This window comes from Taudactylus pleione, unplaced genomic scaffold (genome assembly GCF_031769625.1).
Source record: "Taudactylus pleione unplaced genomic scaffold, aTauple2 ptg000145l, whole genome shotgun sequence".
NCBI lineage: Eukaryota > Metazoa > Chordata > Amphibia > Anura > Myobatrachidae > Taudactylus > Taudactylus pleione.
Genome location: NW_028284547.1, coordinates 4,607,908 through 4,631,862, shown reverse-complemented (window position 1 = coordinate 4,631,862; position 23,955 = coordinate 4,607,908). Strand labels below are relative to the sequence as shown.

Below are 23,955 nucleotides of genomic sequence, written 5' to 3'. Positions count from 1 at the left end.
CTTCGGCTCACGCTGACAGATCGGCCAGCTGGAGCGCAGGTGTTCCGACCTTCAACGGCGGACGCCCCGCTTGCTGGCATGTTTTCGCCAGTGTATAGCTGAAAGTAAGTTATGTTTTGTTTTGTTTGTATTTGCGGCCCTATCTGCGTGTGCATGTTTTCTTGTTTGGCCTGTTTCTTTTTTTCCAACATATCTGCGTGTGCATGTTTTCTTGTTTGGCCTGTTTCTTTTTTGCCAACATATCTGCGTGTGCATGTTTTCTTGTTTGGCCTGTTTCTTTTTTGACAACATATCTGCGTGTGCATGTTTTCTTGTTTGGCCTGTTTCTTTTTTTCCAACATATCTGCGTGTGCATGTTTTCTTGTTTGGCCGGTTTCTTTTTTTCCAACATATCTGTGTGTGCATGTTTTCTAGTTTGGCCTGTTTCTTTTTTGCCAACATATGTACGTGTGCATGTTTTCCTTTTTGTTTGTTAACCAATTTGCGTTTAGAAAGGGAAAAAAAATATTAAACGTCAAATTGTTATCCATCATTTAGGGGCCGAGCGAAGACTATGGCGTCATCGCCAGCGAAGACGTCGCCCTCGTCCCCTATCCCCAACTCCAAGCCAAACCTCCTCTCCCCAACCTTCCCAAAATTCCCCCTCCACCCCAGCCTGGCCAGACCCTGACGCCCCTCCCTCTCCGAGTATTCCCATCCCTCCAAATTCCCCCTCCCCTCAACCCCCCTCTCTCTTTTCCTCACCCTCCACCCACCCCTCTCTTGACCACCCCATCACCACTGTCTGAAATTACCCTGCCGACATCAGATGTCACTTGTACCACCTCCGAGGAGGACGATGGTGGGGATCCTGGTCCAGGCGTCATTATGAACGGTATGTTTCCCTTTTAACCATTTTTTTGTTGTGTTTTTTTTTTAATGTGTTGATGTAATCCTTTGTCTGTGCCTTTTCCATTTTTTCATATTTTAAAAGGTTTGTTAGATATATCTTTGTCTAAAAATGTCTCTGATATTTCCCCCATACACATATCACACATGTCCAAACACTCATACTTGTATCTCTTGTTTACGGTAGCAACAAATGTTTTTTTGGTGTGTACTTGTTTTTTTTATTTTTTGGGGGGATTCATTATTTCTAATTTTATTTTTAAAAATGATTGTTTGTTTTTGGAATTTTTTTAAAAATAGTCACTTTTTGCTAAGTCGATTTTGCTTTTGAAGTTTTTTAGAATCATAAATTAAGGATTCATTTTTTTAAGCACCACAATTTTTTTACCCACAGAGGACCAGAGGCGGTTGGCGGAGCTTGCCGGATGTGTTCAGATGCTGAGGGGGCATGTTATCGGCATGCTGGTGGTCCTGGATAAAATTACGGGGATCCTGCGCCACTAAATTGTTTATTTTTTTTTTTTTAACATATTTTACAAAAATAAACATTTCAAATTTGAATACAGTCTCATTCCTTGTCTGTAAATCTTAGATTGTTTAACCTTACATAAGTAGACTATTGAAGCAAGTTTTGGAAAGTAATGTAACTAAGATTGTGTAAAGCTGATTTTTGGAAGCAGGCACATTAAACACCTAACAATAACAATAGGTTTGTAGAGTTACCAGCATTTGTGTTTTTAAATTTTTGGTGTGTTTAGTAAATATTAATTTAAACCTGCTTAGGCCTAGAAACATACTGATTCTACATAATACCTTTTGGTGTTGGTTTTAACCCACAAAGCATAGTAAAATACTGACCAATTTTACACATTACAGGATTAGCCATTAAGCAACTTTTCCTTGGTTGAACCAGGATACACTTGCTTGTAATGTCGAAAAGAAATGTTTGTTTTAAAATAACCGAAAATTTATTAAACATAAATAATAAACACAAAGTGTTTGGTCACAATCAATACACACAGTGAAAACACTCTCAAAAATCCAGCCTACACCATAATAAAAAATGAAAAAAACAATCAAGAACTGTTTGACGAATTAGCATGCCAACATGATTCCACAAATGAGGCGTTGCAAAATTGGGTCCAGAAGTTATATCCAATGTGCCCACATGAAGTCAATTTTTGGGAGCAGGAAGTAGTCATTGTTTCATCCCAAAATATTATTAAATAAAACACAAGGGAAAAAAAAACAGTTAAGATTTTCCAAAAAATTATTACCTTTCTACATTGTGTCAAATAACTTCTTTTGGGCCAATAATTACCTAAAGAATCTGGCCACCACATCATCGCGTATGGCCCCCCCACATACTGACCTCCGACCAACCTCGGGGGGCCATCCTCAGGCAAGGCATCCTCTGGCTGCATTGGGACACCACTCCTTATGGCGATGTTGTGAAATATCCCACACAGGACCACAATTTTCAAAACCATATCCAGCAAATACATGAGCTCGCCACCAGAGCGGTGGAGGCATCTGAATCGGCCTTTTAAAAGGCCGATACAGCGCTCCACCACTTGCCTGGTGGCTGTAAGTGCGGTATTATACTCACTTTGTGGGCCTGGTGTGGGAGCCAAATAAGGAGTGAGCAGCCGGGGCATGCAAGGGTAGCCAGTGTCTCCTGTGAAAAAGAAGTGACAACATCAGGATCACTGTGTATCAAGCTTAGCATTGGTATCTACTAAAGGTCTCCACTTACCCAGAAGCCACGCATCACCAGCTTGTAGGTTGTTTAATTTTTGCCAAATCCCTGATTGCCGGATAACGAATGAGTCATGTGCACTCCCGGGTAATTTTGCATTCAGGGACAGGATCTGGAGGGAGGCATCACATACCACCATTACATTCAGTGAGTGATAGTGTTTTCGGTTCCTAAAAAATGCCTCCAGCCATGCTGGAGGCTGAAGTGGTATGTGAGTACCATCCACAACCCCTATGATGTGTGGGAAGCCAGCTATTTGGTAAAAATTGGCCTTGGCCACACTAAGGGAAGCCATATCCAAAGGCATTTTAATAAAATGATGGAGGTGCTTGAAAAGGGCCTCCATCACTGCCCTCAGGATCCGAGAAAAGGAGGATTGGGAGATTCCAGCCACTATTCCCACCGTGGTTTGAAAGGATCCTGATGCACAGAAATGTAACACCGACATTAATTGCGTAAGTGGTGGTATTGCTGTAGGACTGTCAATTTGCCGCTCCAGATCACGCTCTATTAATGAGAGAGTGTCTAAGATTTGTGGAGGAAGACGGTATAGTCTTAAAACCTCATCATCAGGCATTCCAAAAAGGGTGACACATGTTCTATATATCTGGGGCCTTGCACACCTACGATGCCTATGCCTGGGACGAGATTGAGGTTGGTCGGCTTCCAGAAGCATGGCCAAAATAATGTGACCAACATCAACCTGAAATGGTAAGTAATGTAGTTAATGTATGTTGAATGTTAATTGATAAAAAATATACTTTCCATTAAAATCCAAAGATGCTTACATGCCGGGGTATTGTCATGATTGCAACAACCTACATTTCAACATTAAAAAATTTGTTTAGAATTTGGGGTGGTCATTTTGAACTCTTCCGAATGTAGAAAATGGACTACAATATAGGGGGGGATAAAACAATTAGAAAAATTAAAAACCTACATTGAGAGGACTAACAAAATTGTCTTAGAAAAAAATCAGCAAATACATAATGCGCTAAATAGTTCGCATTTTTACAAGGGGGAAGAAGGAAACAAAAGTGCGCTAAATAGTTTGCATTTTTACAAGGGGGAAGAAGGAAACAAAAGTGCGCTAAATAGTTCGCATTTTTAAGCTCTGAAAAAAGCCCAAAAAATCCTTACTGAGTCCAAAATATACGAAGAACAATACATGAACATTTTAAAGACCAGTTATAATCAAAACTTACCAATACATGATAAATAAGTCACAGTTCAAAAACTTCTTTGGGGCCCAGCCAAAAAAAAACTAAAGAAAAAAAAAATTAATATTTTAGGAATAATCAAAAACATTTTGTCGAGCCATAATTTAAAACAGGATAACGTAAAAAAACTTACTGCCAAAAGATAATAAATTAAAAAAAAACCACAACAAAAAATGCGAACGGAAATTTAGGAAAAAAAATGCGCCTCAAAACCACTCCAAAAGAATGCCTCCAAACAGTAATCCCTCCAACAATACACTCCTACACACGAAACCTCCAACAATCAACACCCGCCACCTCATCTCGAGTCGCAAAAAGCCATAAATAGTGTTTCGTTTCCCACTCAAATTAAGGACGGATCATAGGAACGCACAATCAATGATGCGGTCGAAAAATAAGGACGCAGGTATAAATTCATCACTGAAAAACACAAACGGTCTGGTGTAGTTCAAGCTTTTACAAGCAAAATGGCTACAGACCAGCCAAACAATGGCCAAGAGGCGGCCAGTAAGTATTTCTCTCTTTTCTAATCAAGGATTATTAAGAACCAGAATATATTGAAAGTTTTACATCCAAATTTATTTTAATTTAATGTAAATAGGTGTTGAGGATGACATGGAAGAGGCTGCTGGTCCCAGTGTTCCAGCCAAAGCTGCCAAAAAGAAAAGGCAGCCACAATTCACAAGAAAGGAGATGAAGGTTTTGGTTCAGAAGTGTGTGGACATCCTGCCACAGGCAGACAGGAATATGGGTGTAAGCCAGAAGTGGAGAATGTGGGAGGAGATAGCCAGTGCTGTTAATAGGGTGGGTGAGGTGGTCTGTATAGCCCGGGATGTCAAACGCCGGTAAGTTTATAAAAAAGATACCACAAAGTGGATACAGGGCCAAATAATGCAGGAATAATGCCATCTTTTTCACCCACAGATGGCAAGACTTCAAATACCGCCTGAAGCAAAAACTGGCAGACAGGGCTAGGCATGCAAGGGGGACAGGTGTGGGGCCCACCCCTGTGTCATTGGAGCTGACTGATTTGGAAGAGCTGGCACAGGGGTGTGTGCAGGATGTGGAGGCGTTTGGCGTGTCCAACATGGATACGGACATGCCAGACTTTGCAGCTCCTCATGTTGTCCCAGGTAAATGTTGTGATGTAACCAACTCTGAAATGTTTGGGTGGCAATATGTAGATTCTAATGTGTCTCTTTTCTCTTTTTTCTCACAGAGACAGAGGCGGATGAGTCTGCTCCAGAGGGGAGCCTTGGCCGCAGAATTTCTGCTGGCTCTGCAGGGGAGGAACCAGTACAGCCGGCTGAGGACCCTGCAGAAGCCAGTCCAGGGCAATCCCCCTCGCAGGCAGTGGCACTCCTCACAGAACTCAATTTTTATCGGATTACCATACGGAGATTCTGCAGAGGATGGACGCCAGTCTGCTATGGGTGGCTGAGGCCCTGGAGCAAAATGCTGCAGCCAACGTGACCATTGGTAAGGCCCTAGCTGAAAATACCAGGGCCAACATCAGAATCGCCAATGCCCTGGAGCAGCTCGTTTGCCAGCACATGGTGGAGCCGACCTCCCTTCCTGCCGGAACATCTGGATCCTCCACCTCTGGCACAACAACAGCCATTCCTCCAAATGTGCCTAGCCCTGTGCCTAGTCCAGAGGCCACAACATCTGCCTCTGGACAGGCCAGCCAGATGACATCCCGGACCCGGTCTGGTGCCCACCCTACCCCAGCCAAACGGGGAAAGAAACGATGACAGCACTGGCTACTTTTCCCACGCTCCTTCTGTGCTTGCCCCCATATTCCTTAAGGGCTAAAACTTCCCTCTCCTTTCTTGTGAATTGTTTTTAATTTGTTGTTTATTTTTGCCCAAAACTGGCAATTTTTTAAAAAAAAAATTACAAAAAAATTATTGGGTAACAATGACCCCAAACTTTCAAGGCAAAATGCACATGATTTGAGCAAAAATGTGTTGAGTAAATAAAAAAAATTAAAAATGTTCTCAATTGTATTGTGACATTATTTGAACAATGGTTTAGAGTTAATCCTGTACCACAAGCCAAAAACAAAATCTTATAAAAAAAAAAAAAAAAAGGTTTAAAAAAAAAGGTTTAAAAAAAAAGGTTTAAACAAAAATGTTTCTTTAAGGAACACTTTGAAAATAAAAAAGTATGCAAATTCTCCAGGCCAATGCAAAAGGTTACAATACACACAAACATGATGACAATATTGTTACAATATCACAAAACCCCCCAAAAATTGTAAAGAACATACCTTAAAATATACGCTAATTGATTGTGTAATCCTGAAATTAGCAGCTGAGATTTTCACCTGCGTACGGTTTTGTGCTAACCAAAAAACTCTTTTCAAAACACATTACAAGCTGGTTTTCAATTCAAAGTTGATTGTTTTTCTGAGAAGCCGTGACAAATCGATGAAACATCGAGGAGGCCCAGGCCGGAGGAGAAGACCATCGCCATTGTGGTCGAGGAATCCACACCCCAAGCTGTGCGAGCAGTTTGAACGGAAAGAGGATCAGCCAGTGACGTATTACTTGGTACGAACACATTTGACGTTCGCATGAGCTAATTTATGTACGCCCCAAAAACGCCCTCACCACGCCTGCGTTTTCCCATCTCCACCCCCGTCAACGCCCCAAAATGGCCTGTTCTGCCAATCACATTTCACATGTCACTTCCTGTTCGCAATTTGCCGAACGAGTTAAAAAAGGCTCGCAAACTGCCGTATGCACATGCGCAGTGTTACACCGATGCATGCGCGATTTTCTCACCATCGGAACGCAACGAGCGTACTGCTGCTAACGAGCGGCTCTGATTGAGGGCCTAAGTTCCCATGTTTTCTCTGTGAATGGGATAGCAGAGCTAAAAATTTACATTAGCAAACAAACAATTGGGCAGCTCGAAAAAGTTTAGAAATTGGAAAAAATAATGTCATCAATTCCAGTTTAGTTGATACAAATAAAGTTTTACTTCCACTTCTACATATAAAATTAGGACTGATGAAACAATTTGTATAAGCACTGCCTAAAGATGGAGAAAATTTCAAATATCTTTGCACCAAATTCCCTAACCTATCCGATGCTAAACTGAAGAAAAGCATTTTTACAGGCCCTGACATTAGAAAGTTAATAAAAGATGAACATTTTGGGTGTGTAATGAATATTGTGGAACTTTCGGTGTGGACTTCGTTCAAACAAATGATTTCAAAATTTTTTGGCAATGTCAAGGATCCAAACTACAAATAAATTGTCAGGGAAATGTTTAATAGTTACAGAAACCTTTGCTGCAATATGAGTTTAGTTGAAGCAGGATGGTTGGCTGAGACCTAAATTGTAAAATTAATATCTGAAGATGCCTTTTTTGCATTGTCTGCACGATGCCATCTGGCGTAGTCAGTATAATATCATTGTGCATGGCGCTATTTTAGCGTTGTGTACATCTGCTGTGTTACTGCACACTGTTAAAGTCTTTACATAACAAATGCGCACGAATACATATATATATATATAAATTTAAAGACTTCATATATTCAGTGATGACAGACAAGTCTTGTGGACTTGTCTGTGACAAATAATTAAGAATACACAAAGATAAAGTGTTTAAATTGCACAGTTTAGAAGACAAAGGCCCTCATTCAGAGCCGTTCGCTATTTGTGGTCGCTCGTTTAAAAACAAGGGGTGGCTATTCAAATGATCCGTACGCACATTGCAGTCTGTTCACACCTCTAAGTCTGAACGAGCGAGCAAAACATACGCTCGTTTATTTGTTAAAAACGCCCCCTGGCCGCTCGCATCCTACGTCATGTCCGCTATTTATTAGATTAATCGAGTACATCGACCAGCGTATGAACTGCTCGCTATTCTTGTGGTTGGTGTTTGCTACCACAAATTTGCGAGCAGTTCTGGCTATAAAATAACCCAGTGACGTGGTCACTGACGCTGCTGTTTTAAATATGCACACCCATAAAACGCCCGTTTTGACCTTTAAGCACGCCTGCGTTCGGATCTCCACTCCCCATTTTCAAGCACCTTCCCCTGTTACCACCCACATACGCCTCATTCTGTCACTCAAAATAGCAGGCACTCGCTATATTGCGTACCAACGATTTTCGGCCGCACTGACTGGTTCGCGCATGCGTACTAAAAACCGTACGCATGCGCAGATGTGCAAACATCGCTCGGAATGAGCGTACTGCCGCTAACGAGCGGCTCTGAATGAGGGCCAAAGTCCTGTGGCCATGTCTGTAAATAGTAATTGGAATACACAAGGATACTGTGAGGTGCAGATGAGTGTTTTGAATAAACCATTGTCTTTAACTCTGACTATCATTGTATGCCTAAAAAAAACTAGCATTTACATTTGTGATTCCATCAAGCATCTGCTGGCCATCTCTGATCAGAACAGCTCCATTGTCTCTCATTTTTTAAACTTAGTTCAGACAGAAGTACTATCAAAATATGCCAGTTAATGCATACAGATACATATATATATATATATATATATATATATATTAATCCATGATATATACATACATACACATAGACAATCGCATGTGTAAGACACACAATGCACATTAGCGAATGTAAGATAAATGCACAAACACACAGCGCACCTTTTACACTGTGCTCAGATGCACAACACATACTTATATATTTAGTAATCAGTCGTTACCCATTTGATGACCCCGGATGTCAGGATTGATCGGCTTGGACCAGGTACCGGGGTGCATGCATATGTAATTGGCTGTACCTTTTGTATTTTGATCTTTGCACTCATTGTCTAGATTAAAGCGCGTGACCTTTCTTTTTACTTGCAATAATAATATTTTGTGCTTTGGAACCACACTTATGGTTGGACAGCGATTATTTCAGGTTTAAATAATTGTTAGGAGTATAGCGGTAGTGAAGGATTCCATAGTTTAAAGGTACATTTTTTGAATTCCCATATTGAGCATTTCTCGAATAATCTCAGACATTACAGTGAAGAACAGGATGAACGGTTCCACCAAGATGTTAAAGATGTAAAGATAAGATACCAGGGTTGTTGGGACGTCAGCATGATGGCTGACTACTGCTGGATGATACACAGAGACAACCCAGAAAATGCTTATAAGTGAAAAGCAACAAAACAAAGTTTGTCAACAAAAAAAACAAGATATTACCAATTTTTCAATAATTATGGTTTTGTTTCTATTATTGTTTGCTTTTATTATTTTATTATGTAATTAAGACAAAAACACAGTGATATCATCTACACTTCTTCATATGTCACAATAAATATGTCAAAAAACAGAAAATGCTTATAAGCGAAAAGCTACAAAATAGTTTGGAGACAAAAAAAAGATATTAACGATTTTTTTCAATAATTATAGTTTTGTTTCTATTATTGTTTGCTTTTATTATTATTTTATTATATAATTATAACAAAAACACAGTAAAAATAATTAAACTTTTTTTTTCTTAAATATGTATGTAACCCCCTTATAGGTAAATGTGATGTGGTAATTTTTTTTATGTACTATTTCTTGATGTACATAGGAGTATAATTAAGAATATAAAAGTATTATTAAAAAGCTTTCAATACCTTAAATTTCGCAGATCTGTGTTATTAGTTTTGTACACAATGTGCTCACATTGGGACTTCTTTAAAGCATGAGGTGAAAAGCAAGGATGTGTTTTAACTAGGGGTGAGCAGATTCGGTTCTACTCGGTTCCGTTCGGATTTAAAAAACGAATCTTATTGGGTATCAGCTGTCACGAGTTTTGGATAGCCAATAAGATTCGGTATAAAAAACCGAACGGAACCGAGTAGAACCGAATCCGCTCACCCCTAGTTTTAACCCTTAGCAACCAGATATCAGCTATTAGCTGTTTAGCATATGCAAGCTAAAACATGTTATAATGATTGATTACAATGGGATACAGGTAACCAGTGTCTTAGTTGCATCAGTTTACAATATAATACATAGTATTAAAAAAAGTGGGAGATAAGGCATCAATATGTAAGACCTGTAGGGTAATATAGGACAGTGTGCAGGGTTCCTATTTTAATATCTGGTACTCATAGCTCTACCTGTCATAGAAGGAAAACCAGCACTGAGAAGAGCTGCTGGGACTCTCTACTGGAGAGAGAGCTCTTTCTTTGGGAGCCCGTCCCAGTGGGAAAGTGCCCCGAATTCCACTTTTCAGACCCTCCCATCTGTATCAAGGCTGATTTATAAAAAATACTTGGCAAATTCAGAAAATAAAAATTGTCTCCCTTGAATGCATTTTGTGTTGACACAAGCTATCTTATTTATTAAACACATTATACATTCAGGCCCTTATAGTGACACCTCATGTGATTAATAAGTGTTTTCTTTTTAGTAAATCTCTTGCTGCATTCAGAACATGTAAATGGTATCTCTCCTGTGTGACTCCTCTGATGTATAACAAGGGACGACTCATGGGAAAAACATTTGCTTCATTCAGAACATTGAAATGGTTTCTCTCCTGTGTGCCTCCTCTGATGTACAATAAGAGAAGACTCATGGGAAAAATATTTGCTACCTTCAGAACATTTAAAAGGTTTCTCTTCTGTGTGACTAATCTGATGACTACCAAGTTGTGACTTACTGGGAAAACATAAGGAACATTCAGAGCATTTAAATAATTTCTCTCCTGTGTGAATCCTCTGATGTCTAACAAGACTTGAGGAATGATTAAAACATTTGCCGCATTCAGAGCATGTAAATGGTTTCTCTCCTGTGTGACTCCTCTGATGTATAACAAGATTTGACTTCTGGTTAAAACATTTGCTGCATTCAGAACATGTAAATGGTTTCTCTCCTGTGTGAATTCTCTGATGTTTTACAAGATGTTGCTTATAGGAAAAACATTTGCTACATTCAGAACATGTAAATGGTGTTTCTCCTGAGTGAATTCTCAGATGTATAACAAGTGCTTTCTTGTTGCTAAAATACTTGAAACATTCTGAACATGTAAATGGTTTCTCTCCTGTATGAATTTTTTGATGTGTAACAAGATGTGATTTCTGGGAAAAACAGTTGCTGCATTCATAGCATGTAAATGGTTTCTCACCTGTGTGAATCCTATGATGACTGACAAGTTCTGACATACAGGAAAAACATTTGCTACATTCAGAGCATTTAAATGGGTTCTCTCCTGTGTGAATCCTCTGATGTGTAACAAGTTTTGACTTAATGGAAAAACACTTGCTGCATTCAGAACATGCATATGGTTTTTCTCCGGTGTGAATCCTCTGATGTATAACAAGTTGTGAATTCTGGGAAAAACATTTCATACATTCAGAACATGTATATGGTTTCTCTCCTGTGTGAATCCTCTGATGTGTAATAAGGTTTGACTTTAAGGAGAAACACTCGCTGCATTCAGAACATGCAAATGGTTTTTCTCCTGTATGAATCCTCTGATGTATAACAAGATTTGACTTTTGGGAAAAACACTTGCTGCATTCAGAACATGTAAATGGTTTCTCTCCTGTGTGAATCCTCTGATGTACGAGAAGCTGTGATTTATGCTTAAAGCTTTTATTACACTCAGAGCACAGATGTGTTTTTTGTCCTTTGAGACTCATCATGTATTAAATGAGAAACAAATTAGTTGTTAAATGTTTCTTGTATCCAGAAAATTAGAATAGTTTGTGTGAATCCTCCAGAGGCGTAAGAAGAAATGACTTCTGTAGTTGGCTTTACCATAGAACAATGTCCCTTTCCACAATGTTTTCTAATTATCTTAGTGGGAATCCTGCTCAACTATCCTGAAAGAAAGTAATGTAAAAGCATAAAGGTTACCAGGGTAATTTTACTTTTATGGTAGAAATGTTATATTGAATAAGGAACATGATGTATATTTATATAAAATAACAAATATCACTAAGTCACTGACCATAGTTTTATACAGTGGTGCTTGAAAGTTTGTGAACCCTTCAGAATTTTTTATATTTCTCCTGAAATTTGGCCTGAAACTATCACAGATTTTCACACAAGTCCTAAAAGTAGATAAAGAGAACCAAGTCAAACAAATGAGACAAAAAATAGATGTTTAGTTGTTTTATTAAGGAAAATGATCCAATATTACATATCTGTGAGTGCCAAATATATGTGAACCTTTAGGCTTAGCAGATATTTTGAAGGTGAAATTAGAGTCAGGTATTTTCAATCTATGGGATGATAATCCGGTGTGAATGGACAACCTGTCTGTTTAAAAGAACAGGGATATATCAAAGTCTGATGTTCGCAATACATATTTTTGGTAGTGTATCATGGCACAAACAAAGGAGATTTCTAAGGACCTCAGAAGAAGAAGACTCCACAAATCAACAGTCAGACAGATTGTGTACAAATGGAGGAAATTACAGACCATTAATACCCTCCCCGAGAGTGGTCGACCAACATAGATCATGCCAAGAGCGAGGCATCTAATAGTTCACAAGGTCACAAAGGAACCCAAGGTAACCTCTAAGCAACTGAAGGTCTTTCTCACATTAGCTAATGTTAATGTTCATGAGTCCACCATCAGGAAGACACTGACCAACAATGGTGTGCACGGCAGTATTGCAAGGTGAAAGCCGCTGTCCTCCAAAAAGAACATTTCTGCCCATCTGCAGTTTGCTAAAGACCACCTGGACAAGCCAGAAGAGTCCAAAATGAGCTGCATCTCTAGAGAATGTGGGTCACGCAGCAAGGCAACCACCCCACATAAGTCATTCGACCAAAGAATGGTTAAAGAAGAATAAATGTAAAGTTTTGGAATGGCCAAGTTAAATTCCTGACCTTAATCCAATCAAAATGTTATGGAAGGACCTGAAGTGAGAAGTTCATGGGAGGAAACCCACCAACATAACAAACTTGAAGCTGTTTTCTATGGAGGAATGAGGTAAAATTCCTCCAAGCTGATGTTCACGACTAATTAACAATTGCCGGAAACATTTAGAAGCAGTTATTGCTGTACAAGGGGGTCATATTAGGTACTGAAAACAAAGGTTCACATACTTTGGCCACTCACAGATATTTTATATTGGATCATTTAACTCAAAACACAAATGTTTTGTCTCATTTTTTTTTTGGTTCTCTTTATCTACTTTTCGGACTTGTGTGAAAATCTGAGGTAGTTTTACATAGAAAATTCTGAAGAGTTCACAAACTTTCAAGCACCACTGTATGATATGTTTATGTTGCCACATTGCTATATCACCATTTCCAGTCAGATATGCAGCACAGAGACCTCTACCCTCCTGCAGCAGATACCAATACTTATATAATACACACGGTCTGTTAATGTTACAATGATAATTGTATAATCCTCATACTGTGACCTCAGAATTTGCAGATAATACATTACTCACCCCCTGCACTGACCATAGATGAGTAAAACATGCTCCCAATCCTGTCACACCTACTGTCAGCGGTATGCAGTCGGGAAGCCAGCTGACGTAATACCGACAGCCGGCTTCCCGACTGCTTTATCCCGGCGTGGGATAAATGACTGGCTTCTCTATCTAGATGCCTGTCATTTTCCCGATGCCGGGCACCACGAGCGGACAGCCGTGGGGGGGAGGGTTAGGTTTAGGGCACCCGGGAGGGACTTAGGGTCAGGCACCCCCCTGGGAGGGTTAGGGTTAGGCTAGGGGGAGGGAGGGTTAGGGTTTGGCACCTACCCTGGGACAGGGTTAGGTAACCCCCCTGGGACTTAGGTTTAGGCGGCGGGGAAGGGGGGGTTAGGGTTAGACACTTGGGGGAGGTTAGGGTTAGGCACCCCTAAGGAGGGCTAGGGTTAGGTTAGTATATACTTACCTTAGGCACAATCGGGATTTCCAGCGCTGTCGGGCTTCTGCTGCCGGGATCTCTGCTTTTGTCGGGCTGTCACTGCCAGGAATTGAACTGCCGGCCATGCGGCCAGCGGTATTTCATACAGATTCCCTGCCACCTGATGCACCAGGATGCCACCATTATCTCTGCACACACCATGGGAATGGAGATAATGTGACCATCTCACAGTCACTCTGCTCAGTTTAATGTGTGAAAAAGACTCTAAAGTCAAAAGGCGTTTGTAAATCAAGGAGGGAATACTGTCTTGCTGGATAAATGTCACCTTGAAGCTACCTAAAAACAGCCACACACCATCTTGGACTATCCAGACTGTTCATAAGGACATATAGAGTGACTTTATTCCCGTTAAATACAATCCCCTAATCTGTGTGATTTTATTAACCCTTTGTTGGAATCAAATTTTTCTGTCTATACCTGGAAGGACTCTGACCAATCGCTTATTGGGCTACTTATCACCCCTTTAGAGAGAAATACCAGGAAATATATGTTCTTAAGGCTCTTCCCCCTCTGAAATAGGGACAGTGTGATTACCCACCCTTAACAAGATAGAACTTACCATACAGTATTATACTATGTTTTGTTTTCCTGTATATTGAAGTATCAAGACTGTGTAAATCATCTTTTTGTTCTGTATTGATGATCACACCAGGAAGCTTTTTATGGTGGTGTTTTCACAAGGGAGAATACAGTGGCCCTGATTCAGAGCCGGACGCTCTGACAGAGCGCTCACTCTGAATCAGGGCCGTCCCTCCTCCTTTTTGGAGCGGCCTCCTGGCCACTCGCATAGCTGTGGGTGACCACCCACAGCTATAGTGAGCAGCCAAAATGATGGTCGTGATGGTCAAGACCATCGTGACCATCAGGCTTGCGACGAGACCCTGCGGTAGGGTCTCACTGCCGCAAGCCCAGGAGTGCTTTTGGCTCTTTTTGGGCCGGTCAAATTTCTGTTTATTATTAAACTTGCTTGTAGCATCCTCTTATTTCATCCTCAGCATCTCCTGGCTTCTCCTATCTCTTCCCTGGCCCTTCCCCATGAAGCCATGGACCTTTTTTGGGTATATTATGGAGCTTATTCAGACCCAGTCATTAGCTCTACAAGCTCGCGACTGGGTCGATGGTGTTCCAGTGCGACGGAGCCGGCTCCGTCGTGCGCAAGACATGGCTAATGACGGGTGATCCGTCGTTAGGGGTCTTGTAGCAGACAGGGCGAGCTGTCGATGTTGAATGACAGCCCGCGCCATTTGCTGGGCGGGCCGGGGGCGTGCCCGGCCAAATGGAGGCATTCCTGTCGGAATGCTTGCTGTTTGGGGGCGGCCCCACTGACATCATCAGTGATGTCAGTGGGGAGCTTCCTGCTCAAACAGAGCAGGAAGCACCCTGGGGCTTAAGGTTGATGAGACCCTACCTTAGGGTCTCATCATAAGCCCCGATGGTCGCGATGGTCTTGACCATCGTGACCATCACAGCCTAACGACCGACATGGAGGCGGCCATTCAGGATGCAAGCAGCCACCCTGTTTCAGAACAACCGCTTGCATCCTACGACCACCTCTGAATGAGGCCCTATGTCCCTTTGAAAAATGAGGGGGGCGCCAATGCTCTTTCTGGCACAGAGCACCAAGAAGTCTAGTTACGGCTCTGGTCAGGAGCAGGGTTATGTAAATAAGCAAAGGCAGATAATGGTGCTTGAATCAGTCCATCCCCTCCCCTCATCTCCCCTTCCCAAAGCAAACGTCCCTCTGTCATTCTGTCAGTGCACCACTGCCTTCCCTCCCTAATAGCCTCGAATAACCCCTTCCTCTAATATTATGTGGTGTGCATCAGACTAATAACCACAGGACAGCACTATCCTTGTGTGTGGGAACAGTAAATGTAAGTCTAATTTTCTGTCATAAACTGTATTTAGCAGCCACGCTGCAGATACAGGATTTACCCTCAATCTCATTTTCACCCTCAGTAAACCCACAAGCAACATCTGTATTTATTCTTTACTGGTTACAACTAGAGATGAGCGGGTTCGGATCTCAGAGATCCAAACCCACCCGAACATAGGGGATCCAAGTCGGCTCAGGTTTTCCCGCCCAACTCGGATCTGAAAACAAGGCAAAACGTCATCATCCCACTGTCGGATTCTGGAGTTAAAAAGGGAGGGAGCTGAGAGCTGTGCTGTGCATGCTACAGTTGTTGCTTTGCTTAATGTCCATAAGGGCTGTCTGTTGTCCATTATATAGGGGCTGAATGGTTGTTGTCCATATATAGGAGCTGGCTGGCTGTAGTCCATAGGAGCTGGCTGGCTGTAGTCCATAGGGGCTAGCTGTTCTGCTGTGATGTCCAGGGAGTCCTCTGTCCATAAGGGGTGCTCTTCACCCCCAGTGTGAAAAAACAAACAAATTTTCCTTGTGTGCGCGTTAGCCACACTTGTCATCAGCAAAGGTGCGCAGGGGTGCTGTGCTGCTGTCTGTCAAGGAGCTGCTGCTCCCTCTTTCAGGGGTTCACCCCCACTCACCCCCAGTGTGAAAATAAACTCAATTTCTTGGTGTGTGCGTGTTAGCCTGGCACACCATCAGTGAAAACATAAAAACAATTGTTTGTGTGTGTGTTAGTCACACCACCAGTGAAAAAATAAAAACAATTTTTTGGGTTGTGTGCGTTAGCCACAACTGAGCTGCACTATAATTGCTTGGTGACACTGCTGTAAGACCGCAGTAAGTATGGAGGGCAGTCACATGACAGGAGAGCAGAATCCATGTACCAGTCTTGTAGCTGCCGGCAGCAGTCATGATGACAATGCAAGGCTGTCAACGTCAGCTATGAAGGCCGATGCACCAGGGCTTAAGTCAGGCCATGTAAAAAAAATCAACTTTTACCCTGATAAAGAAAAAAAATGCTAAGTTAGCTTTAGAGAAACCAAAAAATGGCAATATGCCATTCACTACATGAAGTGGCAAGGAAAGAATAAGGCATTGGCCTGTATTTATGACTGATGGTTTTATTGATAATTTAAGCCTCTCTGCTTGTAGGAGAGGTACAAAAAAAATAAAAATTGTTAAGACGAGTAAGACACCAGAACCAACTGTGTGCTCGGAAAAATCACAAATCCCCGAGGAGAGTCCAAGTGTCTCCGCGGTTGCCATTTGTGAGCCTGACCTTTCTAATACTGTACTTGAAGAGGATCCTCCTTTCACCATTTGTGTGCCTTCTGACGTAGAAATTGAGGATGCTTCTATGGAATTGCACATGGAGGATGAGTAGGACATTTATCTAGGCAATAACAACAAGGATGATGAGGATGTTGATGATGATGAGGATGTTGATGGCGAGGATGTTTGTGTAAAAACTGTAAATCAGGCAACAGTTGTTGTCCATGGTGGGAAAAATCCCATTGTTGCCATGCCAAGGCAAAGGGCCAAAAAATCCACTTCTCATGTGTAGAATCATTTCCACCCAAATCCGAACGACCTTTGCCAAGCCATTTGTGACCGTTGCCAAGTAGCAGTGAGTAGAGGTAAGGACCTTAACCATCTTTTAACCTCCTCCCTGTTATGCCACTTGCAGTGCATTCATCAAATTGGAAAGGGTATAGAAACTTTGGGGAGGAAAAATAGACAACAATCAGTCTGGTGTCACCAATACCTGCATCATCATCAACATCCTTGTTCATGATCGGAAGTAGTCCTGCATCCAAAATCATAAGGACTGACTCCTCTCCTATCCGTTGTTCCTCAGAAGGATCCTTGAGTGCTTCGCCTGTTCCTTCTGCTGCTGTTGCTATAAGTGGATCCCAGAAGTTGACCAGGAAGAAGACTACTTTTAGTAGTTCAAGAAGTTCAACCAAACAATTGACTATCACACAGTGCTTTGCATTGGCGAACAAGTATGATAGCAAACACCCAGCTGCACAGCAGATTACTGACACCATAACAGCTATGCTGGTATTAGATGTGCGTCCAGTGTCTGCCATTAATGCAGTGGGTTTTATCCAGTTAGTGGAGGTCCTGTGTCCCCGCTACCATTTGCCTTCTAGATTCCACTTCTCTAGAATAGCAATTTCCAATCTGTACAAGGGCATTAAAAAAAATCTTATTAATGTCCTGTGAATTGCCATTGTGCCCACTGTCCACTTAACCACAGATAAGTGGACAAGTGGGACAGGGCAAACTAAAGATTACATGACTGTGACAGCCTAAAGGGTAAGTGTATTCCCTCCAACTGTGCAAACAGCAGCATCATCTAACAAATGCCAGCTCATTCAGAGGCAGGCTACTCGACTTGTGATGTAACTTGTACAGCCAGTTTGTGTATGGGATCATTGCCACCACTGGTTTCACTAAGAGGCATACCAATGAAAACCTCTTAGAAAAGCTCAGGGAAATAATTGCAAAATGGCTTACCCCACTTGGACTCTCCTCGGGATTTGTGATTTGTGACAATGCCACCAATATTGTGCGAGAAATACATGTGGGCGATTTCGATCACATCCCATGTTTTGCTCACACAATTAATCTGGTGGTGCAACATTTTTTCAAAAATGACAGGTGCATGCAGGAGATGCTCTCGGTGGCCCGAAAGATTGGTGGACATTTTAGACATTCAGCAACTGCGTGTCAGAGATTGCAGAACCAGCAAGAACTTTAGAATTTGCCATTCCATCAGCTGAAGCAAGAGGTAGTAACTAGGTGGAATTCTACCCTCTATATGCTTTAGTGGATGGAGGAGCAGCAAAAGGCCATCCAAGGCTACACTGCGGCCTATGACATAGGGAGAGGAGTGGGAATGCACCGTAGTCAAGCACAGTGGAGAATAATTTCTGTGTTGTGCAAGGTTGTCAAACTCTTTGAACTTGCCACATGTGAGGTTAGTTCAGACACTGCCAGCTTGAGTCAGGTCATTCCCCTCATCAGACTTTTGCAAAAGCAGCTGGAGAATCTGAAGGAGGAAACAGTGATTTTGCTAAGTATGTCAGACTGGTTGATCAAACCCTTCATTTGCTTTGCCAGGATCCAAGGGTCATCAATCTCTTGAAATCAGATCACTATATTTTGGCGACCATACTTGATCCTAGGTTTACGTCATACCTTGTGTCTTTCTTTCTGATGGACGTAAATTTGAAAAGCTGCAAAGAGCTGTTGGTGAAAAAATTGTCAGCTCAAGCAGAACGTGACATAGCATCATCTCCTCCTTCAGTTTCTGCAGCTGCCAGGAAAAAGCAATATTTTCCTAACAGACCCACATCTGGTGGTGATGCTGATCAGTCAACAAAAACTAATAACATCTGTTTGGGTCTGAAAGAACTGCCTAGAAAGAGTAACATGTCTACCGTGACTTTGTCTGATTTGGTCATCATTCAGAGAATGGTGGTTGATTATTTTAGGGATAGCATCCAAATAGGCATTTCAGATAGTCCGTTTCACTACTGGCAGGAAAAAAGAGGCAATTTGGAGTTCCTTACACAAACTGTCTTTGCTGTACTTAAGTTGCCCACCCTCCAGTGTGTACTCTGAAAGAGTTTTCAGCACAGCTGGGAACCTTGTCAGTGATGTGGAAAAGATGATGTTCATCAAAATGAATGACAAATTCCATGAGGAAGACCTTTACCATCAATTAACTCCAGAAACATCTGTAATGGTGAATTCCAGCGGGGATGAATTAATATTGTGTGAAGAATACTGATGGGGATGACGATGACGACTTGTGATGTAACTTGTAAAGCCAGTTTGTGGATCATTGCCACCAATGTCCACTGCGCATTGTCAGCTTGTTTTGTGGGGGGGTCCAAACAAAACAATCATTTCAGCTGCAAGTGGTAGTCCCTGTCGCTGAAATGACTGGTTTGTTAAACTGTGAATGACCTGTTTCATATATACAACATAAAGGTGGGTTGGTGGGCCCAAGGACAATTCCATCTTGCACCTTTTTTCTTTCCATTATGTGCTGTTTCGGTCATTGCTGCCTGACATTTTTAATGTTATTAATATTAACTTATTATAGTTTATGAATGTCCAGAAATTGGAATGGCCACAGACAGCAACTCCTGCATGCCCCTTTCATTTTTGTTAAAGAAAATTATGAACCAACTGCTGCTTGTGTCAACCCAGCCACACAAGTCACACAACAGTGACATTCAGCCAAGGGTTCTTCTGAGCCCTCTAGGCTGCTACACCACATCCTGCTTTATGGGCCAAAGGCCACCTGTCGTCACTCCTCATCAGCCCTCAAGGCTGTAATGGCCACAACTTGCCAAGAGTTCCAGCCCTCAAGGCTGTTGCAGGATTGGTTCTCCTAATCATAGCTCTGTATTCCACTACTACTCAGCCAGGGGCTGCACCAATTATCATCAATTCTTCAGCCAGTGGCTGCACCAATTATCAATTCTTCATCCAGGGGCTACACCAATTATCAATTAATCAGCCAGGGTCTGCACCAATTATCAATTCTTCAGCTAGGGGCTGCACCAATTATCAATTCTTGAGCCAGTAGCTGCACCAATTATCAAGTATCATCTATTCTTACTTCAGCCAGTGGCTGCATCAACTATCAATTCTTACTTCAGCCAGTGATTGTATCAATTGTCAACTATCAATTCTTCAATCCTCAAAGGGTACCCCAACCATCATCTTTGCACAGTTCTCAACTCTATTTTTGAGCCAGCTAGCTGGATGCAACCTTTTGGGCCTCAACTAGATGAAAAAATCAATATTGTGAGCTGTGAGGTGGTCAAAATCACCGGCCAAGTCTGCAGTGTCCTTGTTTGAAATCTCTGGCTCTGTTGTCTTTTGCAGGCTCATACACACTAAACAATGTGCTGTATGAATGATATTGATGACAGATTTCCCTTGAACTTTCTGTAGTGCAGGACAAATGATATTGGGTGTACACACTGACAGATATATTTCAGTGACGTCATCCTGCCACATCCCTGAACAGGCTCTTATGACAATATCATCAGATTGGCCTGCATGTCTGCAAATTTTGTTAACAACCCGTCAGAGCATGCATCGTTGGTCATTCACTCCATACACACCGAACGATATATCGCTCAAAGATGTCTTTATCGTTTATAAACATTGCCTAGTGTGTATGCCCCTTTACTTTCATTTTTCTTAAATAAAGTTAAAATTGTTGTTTTCGGATTTAAATTCTTACTCATTATGAGTAACAGCTGGTTGGATGTATTTTTTAACAGCTCCCAGATACTGCCCAATTGCTTTGTCACAGACACAAATGTTTTAAGTGCCCAAATACTGCCCAATTGCTATGTTACAGACACAAATAAGATTTACGTACCCTCTTACTGCCCAATTGCTTTGTCACAGAGACAGCTGAGTTCCGCTGACGTCACTCACATGATCTTCCCATCAGAGCCTCCGTCCGGCATCCATACAGTGTCCACCAATAACAATGACATGTTGGTGTGGGTGTCTGGTAGCAGGGGGATGCATATATTAGTGGGGAGTGTGTGCATTGGTGGTGCAAGTGCCAAATTAGGGCTGGAGGGCGGCAGTGGATTTCTTGCTGGGCAGACTGCCATAAAAGAAAAAGCTTAGGAAGAACACTGCATTGTAATGAAAGTGATAGGGAAAGTAACTTGGAAAAACATAATTACAAGGCTTAGAACAGTATAACATAAACCACATAATAAGGTGGTTAGTTACAAAATGGCCCATCTCTGCTAGCCAATAGTGAAAGGAGGTTGCTATGATTGATAAGACTGTCCACCTGTGGGCATTGCGAGGATGCGAAGTGGGTTGTGACTGTTGTGCATGGAGAGACATATGATATTGTGTAAGGGGAAAAACTGAAAGAGGATGTGCATGCTCCATGATGGGAATAGTTGTACAGTGGAGCTTCATAACCAAAGTCAAGGTTGGACCGGCCCACAGGAGTAAAGGGGAAATTCCTGGTGGGCCTAGGGGGTCAAGCATGGATGAACTTGGGTGCTTGATTTGTTTCTATGGAAACAACACTAACATTAGCCCTCCTGCCAATCATTGTGGTTGGTGCTGACACACCTCTGCCACCTCTTTTATAAAGGGGCCCTTTTCTTTGCCAACCATTAGAGAGGATATGCAAAGTCCATCTATTTTGGCTAGCCATACCCCTCTGGTGGCTGGCCACACCCCTTAAGTTTGGGCCCCTACCACTGCATTCCCTGGTGGGCCCTTCATGCACCAGTCCGATACTGACCAAAGTGTATAACTGGAGCTGACAAGAGTAGATATTGAGTTAAGGTACTGCACCAAAACATCCCACATACATTGTACAAAGTAACCAATATCAAGTCTAATAAATGTAATTCAGAGCCATCATCCTCTCATAGGTAGGTATACGTTGGCTGTGCGGATGAGTGTAGGAACCAAAACCCTACATCAGTTTTTCACAAATTCGGTCCTTAGGACCCCACACATTTTCCAGGTCACCTAGCAGGGGCACAGGTGTAATCATTACTCACTGACACATTCTCAAAGATCTACAGGTGGAGCTAATTATTTCACTTGTGAATGTGAGGAGACCTGGAAAACATGCACTGTATGGGATCCAGAGGACCAAGTTTGAGAACCTATGCCCTACATAATAGCTAAAATGTGGTAAAATACTCCATAGAAAATGGAATATGTAAGATAAGTGCAGTGAGTGAGGGCTAAGGGAACCACAACTAATAAATGTGTGGGCAGAAAACATGCCTACAAGTGGAAATCAAAGAGCAAAAATTGTATGGTGCGTCTTAGATATATCATATAACACATGGTAAACGTGAGTGCTGATGTTGGAATATGGAAAAAAAACAGATAAATGAGAGTTATGGTAAAGCTTACCTTCATTAACTCTCTTTCTGCGATGTCCACAGGCTCCACAGGGAGACCTTGGGGTGTAGGTGGTTGTTGTAGACTGGGCATGGAACAGTTAAAGCTTTGCTCCCAGGATGCAATGGTCCTTCCCCCTATATCCCACCCCCCAAGGCACCTCAGTTTGTGACAAGCCTAAGGCCAGAGAAGCAGAGGAGATAAGAAAGACTGGTGACAGTAGCTGGAACAGGAAGGCCTGCCTGCATGTAAGCCTGTGAGATAGTCATGCTTAGCCATCTAGCCAATGTCTGTTTACTGGCTAGCCAACCCTTCTTGTGAAATCCATAGAGCACAAAGAGGGAGTTTGTTTTCCTCAGTGAACTGGAACGATCCACATAGATCCTGAGAACACCTACCACATCCGAGGCGGGCCTCACATGCCAAGAGGTCTGTTGATTGGAAGTCCGGGACTACAATTTCCTCATTAATGTGGAAATGAGTAACCACTTTGGGATGAAAACTAATGCAAGTCCGAAGAACAACCCTGAACTGATGGAAGATTAGAAATGGGGAGCGACATGAGAGCATCCCTAAATCTGATAACCTTTGGACAGATGCCATAGCCAGAAGAAAAAGAGTCTTTGCTGTTAGCCAATTGAGATCCACAAATTCCAAAGGTTCAAACGGAGTGCCATGTAAGGCCTGAAGAACCACTGGCAAATCCCATGGAGCCACCGGAGGGAGGTTGTATGTGGAGTGGTGTAAACCTTGAAGAAAGGTGTGGATATCCAGCAGTGAAGCAATTCTATGCTGGAACCAAATGGACAGAGCAGAGACGTGTACCTTCAGTGAAGTAGGGTGGAGTCCAAGATCCAATCCAGCTTGGAGGAAGGCCAGGACTCTAGAGACACCCGAAACACATCCTAGCGTCTAGCATCACACCACTTCAAGTAGGTATGCCACACCAGCTTATGTGCTCTGAGCATAGTCTGAACCACAGAGCAAGAAAACCCTTTAGACCTCAGGAGGGATGTTTCAAGAGCCACACCATCAAAAACAGACGACCCAGGCCCAGGTGAAGACAGGGACCCTGAGACAACAGTAAATAAATAAAATTACCATGCGCCAAGAAACCACTAATCAAGTAGAAAATCATGTAGGCTGCTGCTTACCACCTGGGAATATTGCCACTCTTCCCAACAACAAGAAATAAATAGAAAAATAAGTGGAAGAGCGCTACACAAACACACATTAATCAAATGTATTGTTAATAATAAAACATTTTAATACACAATAATATAAATGAGAATATGTACTGGTGTATATCCAGATATCTAATATTATAGCTCTTATATCACAAAGGACATAATAAAACAGTTACAGAAATCTAATTAATATATCAAAATTTGCGACAACAAGGTAAAAATAATGTTAATA

The 23,955-nt window shown here is 41.9% G+C and overlaps 2 pseudogenes across 1 annotated transcript in view; one reads left to right on the top strand and one right to left on the bottom strand.

Moving 5' to 3' along the window:
• Window positions 1-23,955, bottom strand: part of LOC148522636 (uncharacterized) — a 764,886-nt pseudogene that overhangs the window by 44,714 nt on the left and 696,217 nt on the right. The window contains exons 7-8 of the transcript XR_015878527.1: window positions 10,519-11,425; window positions 10,221-10,434 (exon numbers count right to left, since the gene is read on the bottom strand). The product of XR_015878527.1 is annotated as an uncharacterized LOC148522636 (transcript). The remainder of the gene's footprint in view (window positions 1-10,220; window positions 10,435-10,518; window positions 11,426-23,955) is intronic.
• The window catches only part of LOC148522640 (uncharacterized), an 808,266-nt pseudogene that overhangs the window by 609,231 nt on the left and 175,080 nt on the right, over window positions 1-23,955 (top strand).